The sequence below is a fragment of the Dama dama genome, chromosome 24, assembly GCF_033118175.1.
Source record: "Dama dama isolate Ldn47 chromosome 24, ASM3311817v1, whole genome shotgun sequence".
Classification (NCBI taxonomy): Eukaryota; Metazoa; Chordata; class Mammalia; order Artiodactyla; family Cervidae; genus Dama; species Dama dama.
In genome coordinates, this window is record NC_083704.1 from 29,930,323 (window position 1) to 29,954,317 (window position 23,995).

The following is a 23,995-nucleotide window of genomic DNA, read 5'->3' on the forward strand; positions in this document are numbered from 1 at the left end:
ATTTCCCAGTCTCTGCTGCATTTAAGGGAAGTCATAAGATTATTCCTTGCCAATGGAATATAAGTGAAAGTGGCATATATCACCTGTGTTGTTACAAGGTTAAGAAGTGTGAAAGCCTTCTCTTCCTTCATTCTTCCTTTTATTCTACCTGAGCACAATTGACCCTAGAATGCTAGACTTAAGAGAAGAAGTTCAGAGATGGAAAGATCTAAATTCCTAAATCTTCAAACTGAGTAGAGCCACATTCTGTCTAGGAACACCTGTATCAGAACTGTCATCCAAGTAAGAAATTAGTTTTAATGTGTTAGTCAATACAATCTTGAGGTTTATTCGTCACATTAGCTTTCATTACTTTAACTAATATTGGAAAGCACCGGTAAATAAGACAAATACAAGCTGAGTTGAAGGAAAGTTGGTAATAAGCTTTGTTGTTTATTTCTTACACAATAGTCATCCTCATTTCTCAGGGTTAGTTTCTCCATATTCAGGTCATCCCATATTATATTTTCTAATTTTTTAAAAAAGTTCAAAATCAGAAAATATTTGAAATTTAAACTTTTTTGCAAACTTTAAAGGTGAAGATAATGAAGCATCTCATTATTTTCTCTTGCTCAAGGTCTACTGAAATTTCACATGCATAAATGCACTGGCAAAGAACATGCATTCACATTTTTCTTTTTCATTATTCCATTCAGAAAACATTTGTACCATGAACTGTTCCACTAACCTTGGATAATTTCCCAGGTCTTTTCTCCTACTGATATGATATTGATTACCAGAACACTCTTCTAATATACTCATTATCAGAGAAGCGCACAAGATTCTGAAAACAACCTTTAATTGTGTGAGCATTTAAAGTTAATTTGGTCTTCATTACTCTATTTTAAATGAGGCTTCATTTTCATACTAAAATTATTCATACCTTGATTTTATAACACAACTCATTTGCCTCCTTAAAAGAAGAATGTTTTTTAATTTAAATTTTTGTAAATGTATCATCTATCAAGAATTCAAAAAAAGTACAGTAAGTGCTATTTAACATCTTATTGGTCATCTGTCACTGTGTGCATGGTAGTCAATAATAATTTGTCAACCAATTAACAGAGTTAATAAATAGTCACAGAATAACCTAATCTGCCCGCCACCAGTTGTCACTAGTTGTGAATTAATGTACTGAAACTCTTCAACATCACACCTGATACCCAAACGAGATGGAGAGCAAACATGACATAACAGATGATGATTAATGATAAGGATGACATAATTCACTAGTAATATTTTAGGTCCTAGAAATCCTTTTTCTTCCCTCTCCTTGTTAATTTTGCAAACATGTACATATACCAAAGACTCTTTTAGCTACTGTATGCACTCTTGGCAATTTTTGCAAAAATACATGTATAAATATAAAAATGAAACTGAGGTCTAAATTATCTGATTATATAATTTCTGCACTTGGATTGTCCCAAAATAGGAAAAATTATAATGTGTGTTATTTAAAAAAAATTAAAATATTGACATTTATCCAAGTAACTAGGGACTGAGTAATCATGTTTATAAAACTAAGACTGCTTATAAAATCAAATAGTCAAAGGAGTATATTCTGAGAACAGAGGAAAGAATAATATGAAAGAATTAGACTAGTTCTTTTACATCATACAGTCAGAATTGAAAAAGATTTTCCACATTATCTAATCCAAGTCTGTCCCAATAAAATAATTTCATTAATTGTTGTTGTTTAGTCACTCAGTCACGTCTGACTCTTTGTAACCCCATGAACTGCAGCACACCAACCTTCCCTGTCATTCACCATCTCCCGGAGCTTGCTAAAACTCATGTCCATTGAGTTGGTGATGCCATCCTACCATCTCATCCTCTGTTGGCCCTTATCCTGCCTTCAATCTTTCCCAGGATCAGGGTCTACTCTAAGGAGTTGGCTCTTTCCATAAAGTGGCCAAAGTATTGAAGTTTCAGCTTCAGCATCAGTCCTTCCAATGAATACTCAGGACTGATTTCCTTTAGGACTGACTGGTTTGATTTCCTTGCAGTCCAAGGGACTCTCAAGAGTCTTCTCCAACACCACAGTTTGAAAGCATCAGTTATTTGGTGCTCAGCCTTCCTTATGGTCCAACTCTCACATCCATACATGACTAATGGAAAAACCATAGCTTTGACTACAAGGACCTCTGTCGATAAAATAATGTCCCTCTTCAATATGCTATCTAGTTTGGTCATCAGAGAAGGCAATGGCACCCCACTCCAGAACTCTTGCCTGGAAAATCCCATGGACGGAGGAGCCTGGTAGGCTGCAGTCCATGGGGTCGCAAGGAGTTGGACACGACTGAGCAACAGTTTCACTTTTCACTTTCCTTCACTGGAGACGGAAATGGCAATCCACTCCAGTATTCTTGCCTGGAGAATCCCAGGGATGGGGGAGCCTGGTGGGCTACCGTCTATGGGGTCGCACAGAGTTGGACACGACTGAAGCGACTTAGCAGCAGCAGCAGTTTTGTCACAGATTTTCTTCCAAGGAGCAAACATCTTTTAATTTCATGGCTGTAGTCACCGTCCGCAGCGATTTTGAAGCTGAAGAAAATAAAGTCTGTTACTGCTTCCGTTGTTTCCCCATCTATTTGCCTTGAAGTTAAGAGACTGGATGCCATGATCTTAGTTTTATGAATGTTGAGTTTTAAGCCAGCTTTTTCACGCTCATCTTTTACCTTCATCAAGAGGCTCTTTAGTTCCTCTTCACTTTCTGCCATAAGGGTGGTGTCATCTACATATCTTAGGTTATTGATATCTCTACCAGCAAGTCTGATCCCAGCTTGTGCTTCATCCAGCTGGGAATTTCTCATGATGTACTCTGTATATAAGTTAAATAAGCAGGGTGACAATATACAGCCTTGATGTACTCCTTTCCCAATTTGGAGCCATTGTATCTTTGATACAATTTGTATGTGTGTGTGTGTGTGTGTGTGTAGGTATACACACACATACATATACATACATACACACATGTATATATATACATATACTCCTCAACCAGAGAATCAGGGTACATATATATATATTACACATATATAGAGTGACAAATTTAATATGAGAAATTGGTTTGTACAAATGTCAGAGTTGGCTAAGTAAGTCCAAAGCTCTTAGGGTAGGCATTTAAGAAGCAAAGATCACAAAGAGGCTGAAATCCCATGAACGTGAGCTGAAGTGGCTGTCTTTGGTGAAAGTCTCTCTCATTCTCCCTCTTGCTCTGTCTCTCTCTCAGGTCTAAGTGCTCTTTTAAGGCCTTCCAATGAATTAGTTGAGGTCCATCCAAGATAATCTCAATAATTTAAAGTCAACTTTTTAGGATTTTAATTATGTCTTCAAAACCCCTTCATCATAGCACCTAGACTGTGTTTGAATCACTAGGTAAATGTTTTATTTACGGTACAAAATGGCCTGTGATTCCCTTCCTTCTTCCAACTCTCACAAGATTATCTTGTATAGTCCACCTGTCCAGAAACTTACAAGAAAGGAATTTGGAGGGTGGGTGATTTAGCACAGTCAAACTGACACACCAAAACACACATTCTGATTCAGAAACTCTGGGGATGGAGCACAGAAGGTTTAATAGGCCCTCTAGGTAATTCCGACATACACTGAAATTTGAGAACAACATAAAAATGCTCCAATCTTTATGTATTTTTTTTTTACATTCTGTTGATAAAACTTTTGCAAGCTAGTCAAAAAAGTCTATTTTACACATATTGTGTTAAAAGCACAGTTTATCTTTTAAAATATACTATTTTTTTTTGCATATTCTGTCTCATTAGCTCTGATCTCCCACCACATTACCTATAGTATTTTAAATTTGGTCAATATAAGTGTTTCTAAGAATTTATGATAATATAACTATATTATTTTCCCATATAAACTGATTATTTGAATTAATCGAATTTAATTTATTCTTCCATAACCTATGTTCCTGTAAACATGCATCACCAAATATCAATCTCAAAAATAAACAGTATATTCATTTAAATATTCAGCAAAAATTATGTGTATTCCTATCATGTGCCAATATAAAGAGGTAAAACTATATATACTGAAAATGAGAATCATTAGCCTATTTAAAAGAAGTGTGGCTCAGATGGTAAAGAATCTGTTGGCAACACAGGAGACCTGGATTCAATTGCTTCATGGGGAAGATCCACTGGAGAAGAGAATGGGTACCCATTCCAGTATTCTTGCCTGGAGAATTCTATGGATAGAGGGTCCCGAAGGGCTATAGTCCATGGAATTGCAGAGTCAGACACAACTGAGCAACTAACACACACACACACACACACACACACACACACACACACACACACAGAGCTGCCTATAATCTGATGGTTTATTAACAAGACTGTCCTAATTTTAGAGATAGTTTCACCAGGCTCAATTAGTTTGATGCTTTTAAACATTAAACTCACATAACTGATGCACCTGGTTTTATTTCTGTGTTCACCAAATACTTTTGTGGTTCTAACTTATACTTTATGGCATTGCCTATGGGAAAAGTGTATTATGCCTACTGATGCAAGTATGGTCTACATGGTAGTTATATTTAAAATAAAAAATTCTCTTATAGTAATATACCAAGAGTTTGGTAAAAATCTTATAAGTGGGAAATGACCTCAAATTTGTGAAGACATTCTAAGTACATTATTTTTAACATCAATGGAAAACATTCATTGCACCTGTGCACCAAAATGTTTGGGCATTTCAGTATTATTTCTGATGTTAAAAATGTTAACGTTAATATCTATCAAGACATATGTGGTCTTGATAGAATTTAAAGCAATAACCCATACTATGTAATATCATCTTTCAGTTATAAAGAATAAGAGATTCACAGACAGATCCCCAAGAAATGTTCTTGTACATATTTTAAGATATTTTAGAAAATAATTCATTCTATATCCAAGATTGACAAACCATTTCTTAAAGGGCTAGATAGCAAATATTTAAGACTTTGCAGATCATGAGACAAAAATCGAGGCTGTCATATAGGTAGGTTCTTACATAACTTTTTAAAAGTAACAATTTAAAAACTGCAAAAACCAACCTTAGCTCACAGGCAGTAAACAAAAAGGAGGCCAACAAATTTTGACCACCAGGCTAAAAATTTCTGATCCCTGTTGTATATAATTCCATTTATATACATGGATATGATGACATAAATGCCTTTTTATAGATATCAAAAAATACCAAAACTGATACTATGTGTATCTGAGAACAAAAATGATACTGAAATGGGGATGTGGTAGTCAAGGGGTTATTGCTTTACCTATATTATTTAAAATTTTAACATATGGTTTACATACACACACACACACAAGAGGGACCAACATTCAAAACCCTTGAAGATGATACAAACAAGGAGAGCATTCTAAGTAGTAAGCTGCCTGGACTCCTGTACCAGTTCCAGACCAATTTATGTAGAGTACTAAATTCAAGATTTTAAGCTTTTCCTCATATGTGGGGCCTCCAATACCAATATGCAGAGAAGAAACTACATGAAAGGTTAACTTCCTCCTTTATTACCTACTCCAACTTGCCATTGTGAAGGTAGAAAGCAATAGGTAAAGAATCACCAATATGTCTCTTGAGTGCATAGACTTAAAATCACCCCCAAGCATCCACCTCAAATACTTTTCCTTTGAAATACCATTTTTTTTTCTGTAGAGCATAAATCCCTTTCAAACTCCTTTCCAGATTTTCACCCAAGATGGAGCTAACTAGAGTATATGCAGCAGCATTTCTAGTTACTATTTATTTCATTTGCATAACATTTTCCTCAACATATTTCCATTCTTATGAGTTTGCACAGTGTAGCCTTAATTTAGATTTAACTCTAGTTGGTCAGATTTTTACCATATTCTTGGTCTTTCTCACTTTGTGATTAAAATTATGCAAACTATTTCAGTTTTGCTTACTTTCTTATCACTTCTCCATAGCTTCTTTTGGCCTATATGTTTTCTCTGGAATTAACTGACTTAACTTCTCTTATTTCTGTTAGTTAGCAAAAATGTCTTTTCCTCCTCTCACACAGAAGATTTTTCATTTCTTACCTTTCTAATCAGTATCTCACACTAAATATTGCAAAGTGAAATGAGTTTATAAAATTAAGAGGTGAAGTTTCTTGGTTGTTCCAAGGTGTAAACATGTATCATGTTGCAAAGCCTTCTGAGCGTGCTTTCAAAGACTTTATTCTTTTCTGATCTGTTTCTCTGGAAAAAATTCTCAAGAAATTGTCGTTAATTCCTATAATTAGGGTTTATCTTTACCCCATTCACTTTAGGCCATTCTAGTTCTTTTTTACATTTCAGCAAGATCTCATTCTTACCTCAAAATCTAAAATTAAAAAAAGAATGAGATATATCTGAAGCAAAGGTTTCTTTTCTTTTTAAATTTACCAATCCCTACAATGACTTCAGAGGCACCACCACAGGCCCTTGGAACCATACAGAATAGAGATTGAAAAACCTCTAGGTTATAAGTTTTGTGAGCAAACATCTACATCAATGCTTATTAAACTACTTGTGGTGAAAGAACCAGTATGTTGAGAAACAATCATCTATGAGATAATCATATGTCAGCATGTCTTAAGAGTGCAAGAGATACTCATTGCCTTTTATTCTCAACTATCTTTACAAGAAGGTTTGTCTTGTGAACAACTTTGGAGGACAGAGTTTTCCTCTGAAGCAAAGAACACATTTGCTTATAACCTGAAATGCAGAGATAGCATCTGTCTCTGGAGCAAACAGCAGGTATGCTTACTGTTCAATATAAAATATTAGGCTTGTTAAATTCAGGGTTCCTTACCTATACTTCAATTCACTGCATTGGCAAGAGTAATCTGGCACTGTTTGTTCACTTTGGCAATAATTGGGTTGATGGAACAATACTAAAAATGCTGGTGCTCTGGTTACTTCTACTTCAAGTGATAAACTGTCCTTAGTCTACTCTCTGAGTCCACAGTCTCTTGTCTTCATACCTGATCCATGAAATATTGGCAGGCTAACTTGTTAAATGGTACACATCATGGAATAAAATGATAATCCCTTCATAATTTTTCATACAATATTGATTTCTACTTGAAATCTGGTTAAATATGATTATTTTATCACATACTGATATATTTATTTTTTAAAAGAGCCTGCGTTAAGTAGCTCTAAGATAATTCCCAATGATACCTACTCCTGGTTTTAATACCCTTGATAATCTTCCTAAAAGGGTGAGATAGATGGCTGTGACTTTCTTCTAATGACCAGAATATGGCAAAAAGGATAAGCTGTGACTTTTGAGATCAGGTTACAAATAGACTCAGGCTTCTATTTTGATTTTCTTCTTTTTCTCTTGCTTGGCACTGTGATGGAAGCCAGATACCATGCTATGATGCTCACTATGGAAAGGTCCACATGACAAGGAACTGATAGAAGCCTCTATCCCATAGCCAGTGATGAACTGAAGTCCTCAGTCCAACAAACCACAAGGAACTGAATCTTGTTCAGAACCATGTGAATGAGGCCAGAAGCAGATCTTCCTTAGTTGGGCCTCCAGACGGCACCATGGACCTGATCGTCATTGTGATTGCAGTCTGATGAGAAACTCTTGAAATGGAAGACCCAGCTAATCTATGCCTAGATTCCCAAAAGTACAGAAACTGAGAGATAATAAATATTTGTTGTTTTAGGCTGCTATATTTTGGGGGTAATCTGTTAAACAATGAGGCATTTCAAGGACTGGTATCAGTTAATGGAGACCCTTGCCCTCTAGATAATTCCTTCCCTAGCTCTTTGTGGGAAGGAATCTAATTTACCTTATTCATCAGTGAATCTTCATACAATGTAAGGTACATGATAGGTTACTAATAAATTATTTTTGAAAAGATTCATGAGTCACTGGTCAAGCCCAATTATGGTCAGAATGTATGTTAATGAGATATAACCTGAGAATTGAGAAGTATGAAGGTAAGACTCAGGTAGGACAGCTACTATATCACAATAAAGATGGTAGGTGATACATATAATGAATAGAAGAGAAGTTTGGAAACAATAATTTAAATAATAATAAATGAGATCTATTCTTAATCCACATAAATGTACCTAAATACATATATAAACATACATGAACCTAAATACATATATAAGAAATTTGGCTGAATTAGATATTCACCTATTAATATAAAACTCTTGTTCTTTTAAATGTTCTATTATAATTAACTTTAATTTTATATGTAATTTTAAAAGGCTACTGCTAACATTTGATCACAAGTCAGTGATTAAAAATGAGAGAGTCAGACAATTGCTATTGATTGAGTAACTGAAGGCATTTAAACTGTGTGTCCCACTGTGACTGCAACTGTAAAAAGACCATCAGGTAAATGAACTCTATAGTCTCTTCTAAAACGTATAGATTCTATGAATCCTGACTCCTTCTACAAAAGTTAAAATAAGTCAGCCCACACAGACCTGAAAGAAACATTTCATGAGGCTCTTTGAAAAGCAGATCTAGTTCTAATTTAAGGCTGCCCCACAAATTTGATAAGCTAGTATTTTGAAAACAGAAAAAACCTAGGACTTTCTGGTGGTCTAGAAGTTAAGAATCCACCTGCAAATGCAGGAGACAAGGGTCCAGAAAGAATCCATATGGCACAGGACAACTAAGCCAGTGAGCCACAACTAATGAAGTCTGCACACTCCAGAGCCTGTGCTCTCCAAGAGAAGCCACTGCAATGAGAAGCCCACACACCATAATAGTTGCTTCCACTTGCCACAAATAGAGAAACTGCACACAGTAATGAAGGCCAGTGTAGTTATTAAAAAAAAAAATTAAAATTACTTCTCATGGTTAAAGAAGTAACTTCTCAAAAGAATAATAATTATTTGATGTCACTGCAGTTTCATTTATTTTACAAGAATTACAAAAGACAGCTTCCTACACATGATAATTTTCTTTCAAATAATATAAATAATTTCTAAAATTTAACTCATCTTTTATTTTTTCTATATTATGACTTTAGTCGTTTCATACTTACTTTTGATTAAATTTTAGTTGACATAGGATCTGTCATTCTAGCTTGCAGTTTTTCTATTGCCTGATACCTCTTCAACTGAATTCATGACTTGAAAATAACAAATCAACCAAGAACTTCCATTATGCATTGTTATATTTATAAAGAAATTCATTTTTCCTAGTAATAAAATTATAGCTCATTTCCAATTTTCTCTAATGGATTTTCTTATTGTATACATTCAGGTTTTCCCCAATAGATTTCTTTAATGTAAAGTACAACAGTAATTTCCCACACCTGTTCAAGCTGGAAGTGTTAAAAAAAAAATTATAAAGTAATAAGATGAATAACTTACCACCCAGGGAAGCAAACCTACTTAGATAATAGGCTTAATAGCTAGCTAAAATTCAGTAGCTCATTCTAATTCAATCAGAAGAAATGGATATAATATTTATGCTTTAAGAAGTAAATTGATGATTCTCATATTGAGAAATATTTCAGATTATCAGTGAACCAAATTTTATAAGCAAAGACAACAGTAATTTTTTACAAAATACACTTCACAATAGAAAAGAGAACATAACACACATAAAACTCTAGAGAAAATGTGTTTCATTAGTAAAAGGTTGTGTATTTTCAGAATTTAAGAAATCACAGAATGAAAAATGTTGATTTAGGAGTGATAAAGGCACTACAGATGTAAATTAAAGAAGTTTCTATGACTTATACTTTTTTGAAAGTGGAGTTTCTTTGCTGATAAAAAGTAAAGAGTTATTGAAAGTGCTTATCTGCATAAAATGGCAGATATCATCTGACTCTGTTCATAAGATTCCTCAGTGTTGGCTAGAATTTATACAGGGTGCCTTCATTCAGTCCCTTTACTTCATATGGCGATACAGTTATTTCTAAGGTTCAATAATACACATTCTCTTACCAGGATATAATTAGACAAACTGAATTTGTAACTGTGAGCACACCCAGAAATGTCACATTTCAATTTAAAACTCAGCTAATCTGGTGTGACAAGCTCACCATTAAGAAACCTGGGCTGTTCTTCATGTGTAGAAAGAATGCTTAAAGGGCCCCTCAGGAAACTCTGAGGCATTAAGTATTACTTCCAGCAGACTAGGGTCATTAGAAAATTTGGGAGACCTTGAAGTAAGAGGGGAAAACTCATCTCATAAATATTGAAGACAGAAATTGTTTGAAATAAGTGATTTTCTATTCAGAGAATAGAATTCAGAGAAGATGACTTTAGAAAACTTTATAAAGAAGGAAAAGGTAATAACTTTCATGGTATAAATTCACCACATGGCTATTTTCTATAGTGTCTTAGATTCACTGATCATAGAACAAGTGGACTTCTGTGTGTTAACAACACATTTTGTACCTATATAAATACAATAGATAAAATACACAACACATAACTATACAAGACCATAGACTCCATAAAACAACCATTGGGATTATTTCAGTAATCATTTCCAAATGTGAGGAAGTCATTAAAAGGAATAGTATCAATATACTTAAGGAAATACATTTGTCTTTTCAAAATCAGATATAAAATTTATTGCAAGAAAAGCTTTAAAATGTTCTTAAAGTAACTTAAAGCAGTAAGCAAAGAAAGAAATGCAGTGAAGAAATGAATTTATAGAAAAATCTCATCAGTATCATTGAATTCTTTCCAAAACTTGGATTTTAACATTTCCAGATGGTCGAAGAGAAGATTCTATAGTAGTTAAAAAGTCTCATACTATGAAAAACATATATAAATGCCATTCTATGCATAGCCTGGCTTTGTGAAAAAAATTGAAAAAGCAATTAAGACAGTGAAAAATACATTTTTTTAGTTATATTAGTTGGAAATACTACAAAGCTCAGCTTTCAGATATTGTGCCAGTTATTACATACTGTGAAAATAGAGCTTGCTTTTATTTATTAAACTATAAAATTATCATAACATTATTGACCCAATGTTAAAATGCATCAACATACTATAGACAATTATAAAATTATACTCCTAAAACTGATTTATCTATTTATGACCTTCTTCCTCTCTATTTCAGTCTTTGAGTTGGAAGTATACATTTATCAAATCTTCACTTCTATTTGTCTATATGTAATGGGTTAGGCAGAAGAACCAGAGATCAAATTGCCAACAATCGCTGGATCGTCAAAAAAGCAAGAGAGTTCCAGAAAAACAACTACTTCTGCTTTATTGACTATGCCAAAGCCTTTGACTGTGTGGATCACAATAAACTGTGGAAAATTCTGAAAGAGATGGGAATACCAGACCACCTGACCCACCTCTTAAGAAACCTATATGCAGGTCAGGAAGCAACAGTTAGAACTGGACATGGACCAACAGACTGGTTCCAAATAGGAAAAGGAGTACATCAAGGCTGTATATTGTCACCCTGATTATTTAACTTATATGCAGAGCACATCATGAGAAACGCTGTGCTGGAAGAAGCACAAGGTGGAATCAAGATTGCCGGGAGAAATATCAATAACCTCAGATATGCAGATGACACCACCCTTATGGCAGAAAATGAAGAGGAACTAAAAAGCCTCTTGATGAAAGTGAAAGAGGAGAGTGAAAAAGTTGGCTTAAAGCTCAGCATTCAGTACCATACTGTCTTGATGACTGTGGCTTTGTAGCAGAGTCTGAAGTCAGGCAGGTTGATTCCTCCAGTTCCATTCTTCTTTCTCAAGATTACTTTGGCTATTCGAGGTTTTTTGTATTTCCATACAAATTGTGAAATTCTTTGGTCTAGTTCTGTGAAAAATACCATTGGTAGCTTGATAGGGATTGCATTGAATCTATAGACTGCTTTGGGTAGAATAGCCATTTTGACAATATTGATTCTTCCAATCCATGAACACGGTATGTTTCTCCATCTGTTTGTGTCCTCTTTGATTTCTTTCATCAGTGTTTTGTAGTTTTCTATGTATAGGTCTTTTGTTTCTTTAGGTAGATATACTCCTAAGTATTTTATTCTTTTTGTTGCAATGGTGAATGGTGAATGGAAATATAGATAAATGGAACAGAATAGAAAGCCCAGAGATAAATCCACGAACCTATGGACACCTTATCTTCTACAAAGGAGGCAAGGATATACAATGGAAAAAAGACAACCTCTTTAACAAGTGGTGCTGGGAAAACTGGTCAACCACTTGTAAAAGAATGAAACTAGAACACTTTCTAACACCATACACAAAAATAAACTCAAAATGGATTAAAGATCTAAATGTAAGACCAGAAACTATAAAACTCCTAGAGGAGAACATAGGCAAAACACTCTCCGACATAAATCACAGCAAGATCCTCTATGACCCACCTTCCAGAATATTGGAAATGAAAGCAAAACTAAACAAATGGCACCTAATGAAACTTAAAAGCTTTTGCACTACAAAGGAAACTATAAGTAAGGTGAAAAGACAGCCCTCAGATTGGGAGAAAATAATAGCAAATGAAGAAACAGACAAAGGATTAATCTCAAAAATATACAAGCAACTCCTGAAGCTCAATTCCAGAAAAATAAATGACCCAATCAAAAAATGGGCCAAAGAACTAAACAGACATTTCTCCAAAGAAGACATACAGATGGCTAACAAATGCATGAAAAGATGCTCAACATCACTCATTATTAGAGAAATGCAAATCAAAACCACAATGAGGTACCATTACACGCCAGTCAGGATGGCTGCTATCCAAAAGTCTACAAGCAATAAATGCTGGAGAGGGTGTGGAGAAAAGGGAACCCTCTTACATTGTTGGTGGGAATGCAAACTAGTAGAGCCACTATGGAAAACAGTGTGGAGATTTCTTAAAAAACTGGAAATAGAACTGCCATATGACCCAGCAATCCCACTTCTGGGCATACACACTGAGGAAACCAGATCTGAAAGAGACACGTGCACCCCAATGTTCATTGCAGCACTGTTTATAATAGACAGGACATGGAAGCAACCTAGATGCCCATCAGCAGATGAATGGATAAGGAAGCTGTGGTACATATACACCATGGAATATTACTCAGCCATTAAAAAGAATTCATTTGAACCAGTTCTAATGAGATGGATGAAACTGGAGCCCCTTATACAGAGTGAAGTAAGCCAGAAAGACAAAGAACATTACAGCATACTAACACATATATATGGAATTTAGAAAGATGGTAACGATAACCCTATATGCAAAACAGAAAAAGAGACACAGAAATACAGAACAGACTTTTGAACTCTGTGGGAGAAGGCGAGGGTGGGATGTTTCGAGAGGAATCGGGTGGAGAGGGAGGTGGGAGCGGGGATTGGGATGGGGAAGACGTGTAAATCCATGGCTGATTCATATCAATGTATGACAAAACCCACTGAAATGTTGTGAAGTAATTAGCCTCCAACTAATAAAAAAATTAAAAAAAAAAAAAAAAAAGCTCAGCATTCAGAAAACTAAGATCATTGCATCTGGTCCCATCACCTCATGGGATATAGATGGGGAAACAGTGGAAACAGTGTCAGACTTTATTTTTTGGCTCCAAAATCACTGCAGATGGTGATTCAGTTCAGTTCAGTTCAGTCGCTCATTCGTGTCTGACTCTTTGTGACCCCATGAATCGCAGCATGCCAGGCCTCCCTGTCCATCACCAACTCCCAAAGTTTACTCAAACTCATGCCCGTCGAGTCGGTGATGCCATCCAGCCATCTCATCCTCTGTCATCCCCTTCTCCTCCTGTCCCCAATCCCTCCCAGCATCAGGGTCTTTTACAATGAGTCAACTCTTCGCATGAGGTGGCCAAAGTATTGGAGTTTCAGCTTCAGCCTCAGTCCTTCCAGTGAACACCCAGGACTGATCTCCTTGAGGATGGACTGGTTGGATCTCCTTGCAGTCCAAGGGATTCTCAAGAGTCTTCTCCAACACCACAGTTCAAAAGCATCAATTTTTTGGCGCTCAGCTTTCTTCACAGTCCAACTCTCACATCCATACATGACCACTGGAAAAACCACAGCCTTGACCAGATGGACCTTTGTTGGCAAAGTAATGTCCCTGTTTTTTAATATGCTATCTAGGTTGGTCATAACTTTCCTTCCAAGGAGTAAGCGTCTTTTAATTTCATGGCTGCAGTCACCATCTGTAGTGATTTTGGAGCCCAAAAAAATAAAGTGTGACACTGTTTCCACTGTCTCCCCATCTATTTCCCATGAGGTGATGGGACCAGATGCCATGATCTAAGTTTTCTGAATGTTGACCTTTAAGCCAACTTTTTCACTCTCCTCTTTAACTTTCATCAAGAGGCTTTTTAGTTCCTCATTACTTTTTGCCATAAGGGTGGTGTCATCTGCATATCCGAGGTTATTGATATTTCTCCTGGCAATCTTGATTCCAGATTGTGTTTCCTCAAGCCCAGTGTTTCTCATGATGTACTCTGCATGTAAGTTAAATAAGCAGGGCGACAATATACAGCTTTGACGTACTCCTTTTCCTATTTGGAACCAGTGTGTTGGTCCATGTCCAGTTCTAACTGTTGCTTCCTGACCTGCATACAGGTTTCTCAAGAGGCAGGTCAGGTGGTCTGGTGTTCCCAGCCTTCGACTGTGTGGCTCACAATAAACTGTGGAAAATTCTGAAAGTGGTGATTACAGCAATGTAATTAAAAGACATTCTTTGGAAGGAAAGTTATAACCAACCTATACAGCATATTAAAAAGCAGAGACATTACTTTGCAACAAAGATCCATCTAGTCAAGGCTATGTTTTTTCCTGTAGTCATGTATGGATGTGAAAGTTGGACTATAAAGAAACCTGAGCACCAAAGAATTGATGCTTTTGAACTGTGGTGTTGAAGAAAACTCCTGAGAGTTACTTGGACAGCAAGGAGATCCTATCAGTCCATCTTAAAGGAGATCAGTCCTGGGTGTTCATTGGAAGGACTGATGCTGAAGCTGAAACTCCAAGACTTTGGCCACCTCATGCGAAGAACTGACTCATTGGAAAAGATCCTGATGCTGGTAGGGGTTGGGGGCAGGAGGAGAAGGGGACGACAGAGAATGAGATGGCTGGATAGCATCACTGACTCGACGGACGTGAGTTTGGGTAAACTCTGGGAGTTGGTGGTAAACTCAGGGAGGCCTGGCGTGCTGCGATTCATGGGGTCGCAAAGAGTTGGACACGACTGAGCGACTGAACTGAACTAAATGGGTTAGGCAGACTTCCCTGGTGGCTCAGACGGTAAAAGCATCTGCCTAAAATGTGAGAGACCTGGGTTCGATCCCTGGGTCGGGAAGATCCCCTGGAGAAGGAAATGGCAATCCACTGAGGAAATGGCAACCCACTCCAGTATTCTTTCCTGGAAAATCCCATGGACAGAGGAGCCTGGTAGGCTATACTCTGTGGGGTCACAAAGAGTCGGACACGACTGAGTGACTTCTCTTTCAATGGGTTAGGCAAAAATTTTTTTAGGTTTTTCTGTAAGCTGTTATGGAAAACTCTGAACAAACTTTTTGGCCAACCCAATAAGTTAAAGTTACTCTACATTTTGAAAATATAGAGTAGCTCTTAAAGCTAACCTTGTTATTAAACAGAATACAAAGTGTTTTCTGAGCCCTATTTATGCCACCAGTCCTGAAATGAATTCTTTAGCTGACACATACAAAAAGTAAACAATTTCACATTTTAGAAAATAAAATTCCTGCCAAGAAGTCTAGATATACATATAAAACAATAAGGCACAGAATTGAGCATTATGAACACTGAAAATAACATTGTGATTTTCTGGTTCACTTCATATTACCACTCAATAAAAAAATAAAGAAAATGTTATAATTATGAATGCCATGATTAAAATACTGGGCATTTATCCCTACAAAACATTATCTTATGAAGCCATTAAAACTGACTTAGTATTTGTTACTATGACTATAATGTGCTTTGAGATATTTGAATGAAATACATCAAATCACCATCACTAAAGACCATTGTTGTTGTAATTAGAATCTAGTAGCAACCATGTGAGAGTCTAACCGGAAAAGAGAACAGTAATGAATTGTAGTGACCAATAGATTATTTAAAAATCTCTCCCCACTCATCTCTTCTCCAAGGTTAAAATAGAAAAGAATATGAAATTGAGTGGGCTGGAATTTGCATGAGGGATGATAATCAATTTTAAAAAATCTTAGCATCTCACCACAGCAGTTCCAAAAACTGTATTTCATAAGCTAACACAATATTTCAAAATGGATCTTCTGCAGACTGACTGTGTTTATATGTTGAAACCTAATAACCATGAGATGGCATTTGGAGGTGAATTTTTTGGTGGGGTTGGGTTGGGGGTGATAGAGCCTTCATGAATAGGAGTCATGTCCTTATAAAAGAAACCTTGGAGAATATCTTTGCCCCTTCTTCCATGTGAGGACACAGCAAAAGCATGAACCTCTATGAACAAGGAAGCAGGCCTTCAAAGGTGGTCAAATTTGCTTGCAATTTGATCTTAAACTTCCCAAAACACAGGATTGTGAGAAATAAATGTTTGTTTTTCATAAGTCACCTAGTTATGATAGGCTGAACTAAGACAGCTCAAACTGACTAGACAAGGTCTATTGCCTGTAAAAGAGAAAAAAAAAAATTGTCAAATAGAGACATAATCTGAAAATTAAAAGCACTTTTTAAAAAATTCAACAGGTTTAGCTCTATGGGTAAACTTTCACTGAATTGTGCTTATTTTTCTTTTTGCCATCAATCTCTGACTCTACTGGGTCTGGATTTAGGGATTCTACTGCTTAAGGGTTTTTTTCCCCCATATTTCACATTATATTTTCCATCTTGTTGAGGACAAGGCTTGTTGCTCCCTTATATATGACACACAACCAGCCAGGTATTTATGAATGTCAGACAGTGTGAGAATGCACCTAGACCTTAAAATCAGCACCATTAAAAAACAACAACAACAAAAACACAACTCTAGGAGCCACGTTCATATTATATGCTATGGGAATATATCCCCCTCCCCTGGGGAACATGGAGACTACAGTGTGAATGTTAATTTTGAATCTAGACAACTTGGTTTGTTCCCTTAAAAGTTAGGGCACTCTAGAATCTAGATAATATCACTTAATTTGCAGTGCAGTAGACTGAATTGTTCAAAAATGATACATTGTCCTAAAAGTACCAGAAATATTCCTATTGCCTCAATTCCCTTTTTTGTTAAAGGATATAATGGAACAAATATTTTTATGGAGAAACAAGAGAAGTACAACTGGGAGGAGACTGTCAAAGATATTTTGCATTTGCAATATTCAAATATTTCATTTTTATATTCACTTTATCAGGCTATGAAAGCAAAGTGATATATTCTGTGCTTATGATGTACTCTCATGCATCATAACATCAGGGATTGACCTAAGGCTCCATGAACGAGAAAAGATTTTATCATTTTAGTGCTTTGTCCGTTGTCTAAAGACTGATGAGGGCTAGAAAAAAAAATCTGATATTCATATGACCATTATTTTCATATCTAGCCAGGTAAGAATCATAACATGCCATTATATTACTAAAGGAAAGAGGTCTTGATGACACCAAAAGCAGCCTAAATAGAATTGCCAAAATTCTTATATCTAAGAATCTTATATATAATTCTTATATTTAAGTTTACTTAATTTGAAAGCCTAATCTTAGAGTTGATATATGTGAACATATATATTTCAGAAAATCTAGGTTGCTTGGTAGATTCTCCTGAAATATTCTAAGTTTTAATTGAATATTACTATTGGATAATATGTAGTTATACAGATTATTTAAGTATGTAACTGAATTTTAAGTTAAACTCCAGTAGAGAAAAAGATTTGAGCAAATGGTTTCTTGTGTCAAAAATACAGTAACCCTTTTTGAAACAGTGTCAAATAGGCTTTGAAACATTAATCTCTGAATGCTGTGATGAACTAGATGAAATGATTTTTGGTACATTCCCTGTTAAATGAATATATATTTTTTTCCATCTTGTAATCATAAAGCTATCACTCTGCTTACATACCTTCCAGCATTAAATTTTATGTGAAATTGGAGAGAATATGTGGTAAGATACTTCATGAGCAGGCAAGTTTCAATGCTTGTGGGAAGGCAAATCTACATTTTGTACTTATGGATATTTTAAACTGAAGGCAAAAGCCATTATGAAGGTTTAAACAATTTGTAGAACCTCATAAAATATTCTACTTTGTTTTCTTTTTGGAGGTAGAGGATTAAGAAGCGATTCTACAAATATTGGGGCAATCATATACAGAGAATTGCCCAGGAAACATATTTTTTAAAATACAGCTTAAGTAATCTATCCCAAGGATGTCCTTGTTCATTTCATTTCCACTTTTTAGCATTAAAGTATTTTTGTAGAATTTGTCTGATGTGATGAAAATGCATCACTAGCTCAACTGAAGCTGAGAAGTCTCAATAGTGTTCATGAATAAATGACCAACTTCTTGATCAGAAATAGTGTTCCACAGAAAAGGCTAGCATGTGGCATTAACTACATAATTTCTCAATGAGAGAAAAGAAATAAAAATAAATAGTCTCTGAATGAACTCAAAAAGGATAGAAGCAAATGATGTCAGATGACTCCTGAATGCATGGGAGATAAGAGAAATTGAATCCCATTATATGATCATTGCTAAAGTACACAAGTGAGAGGAGGAGAATGCCATAGGACAAAGATGCATCGATGAAGAAAGATGATTTGAGGCAAATACTGTTGAATTGAATTGGAAAGAACTAGACCAAACAATGTCATACATCTGCCGCTTAATAAATGAAAAGTGTATGAGGAAGAGCCATGTCAGAAAGCGACTGCTGAGCAAATGTGAATCAAATGAAGACAAATAATGTTCAAGGGTGGTTACTGAGACCAGCAGGGTGAATTAAGATAAATGATATAAACGACCACCCTTTAAATGAACCTACGACAAACCAAGATCAATGTTTCCAGATGTTAAAAAAAAAAAAAAAAAATTAAAAAGGGAGTATCCTAAAGTGGAATTTTGAGAAGCACAGTTACAAAAATCCGTATCTAGTGGCTACTATTGACAGACTACCTGATACATACACTTTATCCTTCTTCCTAATATAACTCCATTAGGTTAAATTAACCTCACTTGCAGACAAGTCCTTCTCAGTCAGGTTGGGCTACAGAAATTCAAATTTTCAAGTTCAGTTCAGTTCATTTGTTCAGTCATGACCAATTATTTGCAACCCCATGGACTGTGGCACACCAGGCTTCCCTGTCCATCACCAATTCCCAGAGTTTACTCAAACTCATGTCCATCAAGTCAGTGATGCCATCCAACCATCTCATCCTCTGCCATCCCCTTCTCCTCCTGCCTTCAATCTTTCCCAGCATCAGGGTCTTTTCCAGTGAGTCAGTTCTTCCCATCAGGTGGCCAAAATATTGCAGTTTCAGCTTCAGCATCAGTCCTTCCAATGAATATTCAGGGTTGATTTCCTTTAGGATTGACTGGTTGAATCTGCTTCCAGTCCAAGAGACTCTCAGGAGTCTTCTCCAACACCACAGTTCAAAAGCATCAATTCTTCAGGTGCTCAGCTTTCTTTATAGTCAACTCTCACAACCATATACGACTACTGGAAAAACCATAGCTTTGACTAGGCAGGCCTTTGTTGGCAAAGTAATGTCTCTCCTTTTTAATATTCTGTCTAGGTTGGTCATAGATTTTCTTCCAAGGAGCAAGTATCTTTTAATTTCATGGCTGCAGTCACCATCTGTAGTGATTTTGGAGCCCAAGGAAATAAAGTCTCTCACTGTTTCCACTGTCTCCCCATCTATTTGCCATGGAGTGATGGGACCAGATGCCAGGATCTTCGTTTTTTGAATGTTGAGTTTTAAATCAACTTTTTCATTCTCCTCTTTCATTTTCATCAAGGGGCTCTTTAGTTCTTCTTCGCTTTCTGCCATAGGGGTGGTGTCATCTGTGTATCTGAGTTGACTGATATTTCTCCTAGCGATCTTGATTCCAGCTTGTGCTTCATCCAGTCTGACGTTTCACATGATGTACTCTTCAAGTAAGTTAAATAAGCAGGGTGGCAATATACAGCCTTGAAGTACTCCTTTCCCTATTTGGAATTAGCCTGTTTTAATTGTTCTTCTAATTGTTGCTTCTTGACCTGTATATAGATTTCTTGGGAGGTAGGTCCGGTGGTCTGGTATTCTCACCTCTTTAAGAATTTTCCACAGTTCATTGTGATCCACACGGTCAAAGGCTTTGGCGTAGTCAATAAAGCAGATGTTTTTCTGGAAGTCTCTTGTTTTTTTGATGATGAAGGATATTGGCAATTTGATCTCTGGTTTCTCTGCCTTTTTTATATCCAGCTTGAACATCTTGAAGTTCATGGTTCACGTACTGTTGAAGCCTGACTGGAGAATTTTGAACATTACTTTGTTAGCATGTGAGATGAGTGTAAATGTGTGGTAGTTTGAACATTCTTCAGCATTCCCTTTCTTTGGGATTGGAACAAAAACTGACTTTTTCCAGTCCTGTGGCCACTGCTGAGTTTTCCAAATTTGCTGGCATATTGAGTGCAGCACTTTCACAGCATCATCTTTTAGGATGTAAAATAGCTCAGTTGGAATTCCATCACATCCACTATCTTTGTTTGTAGTGATATTTTCTACGGTCCACTTGACTTCACATTCCAGGATATCTGGCTCTAGGTGAGTGATCACACCATCATGGTTTTCTTGGTCATGAAGATCTTTTTTGTATAGTTCTTCTGTGTATTCTTGCCACCTCTTCTTAATATCTTCTGCTTCTGTTAGGTCCATACCATTTCTGTCCTTTATTGGGCCCACCTTTGCATGAAATGTTCCCTTGGTATTTCTAATTTTCTTGAAGAGATCTCTTGTCTTTCCCATTCTATTATTTCCCTCTATTCTTCTGCATTGATCACTGAGGAAGGCTTTCTTATCTCTCCTTGCTATTCTTTGGAACTCTGCATTCAAATGGGTATATCTTTCCTTTTCTCATTTGCCTCTAGCTTCTCTTCTTTTCTCAGCTATTTGTAAGGTCTCCTCAGACAACCATTTTGCCTCTTTGCATTTCTTTTTCTAGGGGATGGTCTTGATTACTGCCTCTTGTTCAATGTCGCAAACCTCCATCCACAGTCAGGTTGGGCAACAGAAACTTAGATTTTCAAAGAGACCCATAATATGTGATGAATTAATATCTTCTGTTCATATAGGACTTCTCTGGCAGCTCAGCTGTTAAAGAATCTGCCTGCAATGAGAGAGACCCCAGTTTAATTCCTGGGTCAGAAAGATCGCCTGGAGAAGGGAACACTCCAATATTCTTGGGCTGCTCTGGTGGCTCAGAAGGTAAAGAATTCGGATACATGCAATGTGGGTTTGATTCCTGGGTTGGGAAGATCTCCTGGAGAAGGGAACCGCTACCCACTCCAGTATTCTGGCCTGGAGAATTCCATGGACTCTATAGTCCATAGAGTCGCAAAGAGTCGGACACAGTTGAGCAACTTTCACTTTCACTGGAGAAGGGCATGGCAATCCACTCCAGTATCCTTGCCTGGAGAACCCCGTGGACAGAGGAGCCTGGTGGGCTGCTGTCCATAGGGTCTCAAAGAGTACGACTGAAGGTTCTGAGCACAGGACAGCACATGGGACTTAGGGAGAGCACACGAGTCTTTAGTAGAGGAGAAGTGAAAAAGCAAGGGGGGCAAGATATGAAAGGAGTGTGCATATGTAAGCAAGTGCTAGGGCACAGAGTACTTTGTGGATGACATTGAAGATTCTTGTTTTGTTTTCAACTAAATAGCATATTTTCTAAGTGTAAAACAAAACAATACTAAACTAAGCTAAACTAAACTAACATAATCTCTGGCTGAGGTGTAGAGAATAGACTGGTAAGGTGCAAAGTTGACCTGAGTAAACTATTTAGGAAACTAGTATTTTAAATCTAGTAAGAGATGGTGGTACCATGGCTTAGAGTGGAAACAGTGGCAAGAGAGGGAGGCAGGTTAGATATATGTCATATTTAGAAAGTTAAAGCTCCAAGGTTTGGTGTTCAGTTGGCTATGAGAGATGAGGCAGTGAAGACTGATCAAGGCAATACCTTTGTGTCTGATTGGCTTAACTGAATATTCCACTGCTGTAAGGAATCAATAAAAAATAATCAGGTTTATAAAGAAGATCAAGAGATAAGATATGTGATTGTTAGTGGTGGTGGTTTAGTTGCTAAGTTGTGTCAGACACATGCGACCCCATGGACTGTAGCCAGCCAGGCTCCTTTCTCCATGGGATTTTCCAGGCAAGAATACTGGAGTGGCTTGCCATTTCCTTCTCCAGGGGATCTTTCCAACCCAGGAATGGAACCCGGGTCTCCTGCATTGCAGGCAGATTCTTTACTGACTGAGATGTGATTGTTACATATGCCTTTAAAACCTATAAGAGGAGATTTTTAAGTTAAAGGAGAGGGAATTATCAGTATGGAGCTCAGAAGAGAGTTTTAGCCTACAGAGATAAATTTGGGAGTTGTGTACAAGCAGAAATAAAAATTCAAAATTCAACTCTACTATTACTGTGAAAGAGTGGACAAATATGGCAAACTAATGCTCTTCCAAATCTACTTTTTTTCCGTATTCCTGAGCATACTGTCATACAGCTTGTGATTACACTTTACAGACCCTCTTGTGTCTGAATATAGCCATGTGAGTAAATCTTCATCAACAGAATGTTACAGAATTGATGGAGCCAACTTCTAGGTTTTTTTTTCACAATACTATTTTTTCATAATTTTCTCATAATACTTGTCCTGAATTTGTTTATTCTTCTCATTCATAGTGGCTGGAATTAGGTACAATAAGAACTAGAACAGACCCACTTGTCCCTGGATGACTTTCATGTGTCATAGTCGGCCCTCATGTGAGATATTGCCCACCACTCTAGAGAAATAAACTTTTATCCTGTTGGAGCCACTCCATTTTTAGGTTTTTTGATCACTGCAGTTTAGTGTTTACTTAAATTTTCAAAAGCTCACCTATAATATAATGAACTTATAGTTTAGAGAAATTTACAGGTGATGTGCAAAATGAAAATACATTTTTTAGCTTATGGCCTCATGCAAATAATTGTTTATATTCATATAAATCCTGCAAGTTAGGTTTCATTATTCCTATTACATAGGCAGGAAAGTTAAAGTGCTCCAATATAATCATTAATTCACTGAGATGTCAAGGGATCCAGGATTCTAACACAAGCTCAAGATCAAAGATCCCATTGTTTCTAAGACTTCATGTTACAGGTTTACATCTCTTAACTGTTTCATTACCTTGAGTATCAGCATAAGGTCTTTTACTTCTTATTTTCCAGAGTGCCTAACACAAGGCCTCGCACATGGTTGGAACTCATTAAATATTCATTTATTTCCTTAGAATACAGGCCTTAACAGTCCAACTAGAGAATTCACTTCCTTCCATAAAATTCAGTAGAGAAAATGAGCCTGAAGAGACTTAATTTCATTTCAGAGAATCTATATCCAACACCACAGCATTACATATTATAATCATGGTTTATTTGCAAAAGGAAGGCACTATTCTAAAGGGTCTGAGCTCTCAGCTATTTTCATTTTGCTCAGGCATGTAAATCAGCATGCAAGTAAACAAACAACTTCCAATAACCCATGTAGCTGTGCTCTTTGATTATTTGTTTTGTTTTTATTTTAACCAGCCTGCCTCATTCTCAAGAAGCACATAAAAACTGAAATCAGCATTTCTCCAAACCATTCACTCCACATAAATAATTAAATAAATGCTCCTCACCTTTGAATAATAGCTATTTACATGATTAACTCATTTATATACTTATTATTAATATCCGACCACTGAATTGACTGGAAACATTATGATTCGGTGAAACAACTGAAAACCTCTATTCGATTCTGTGTG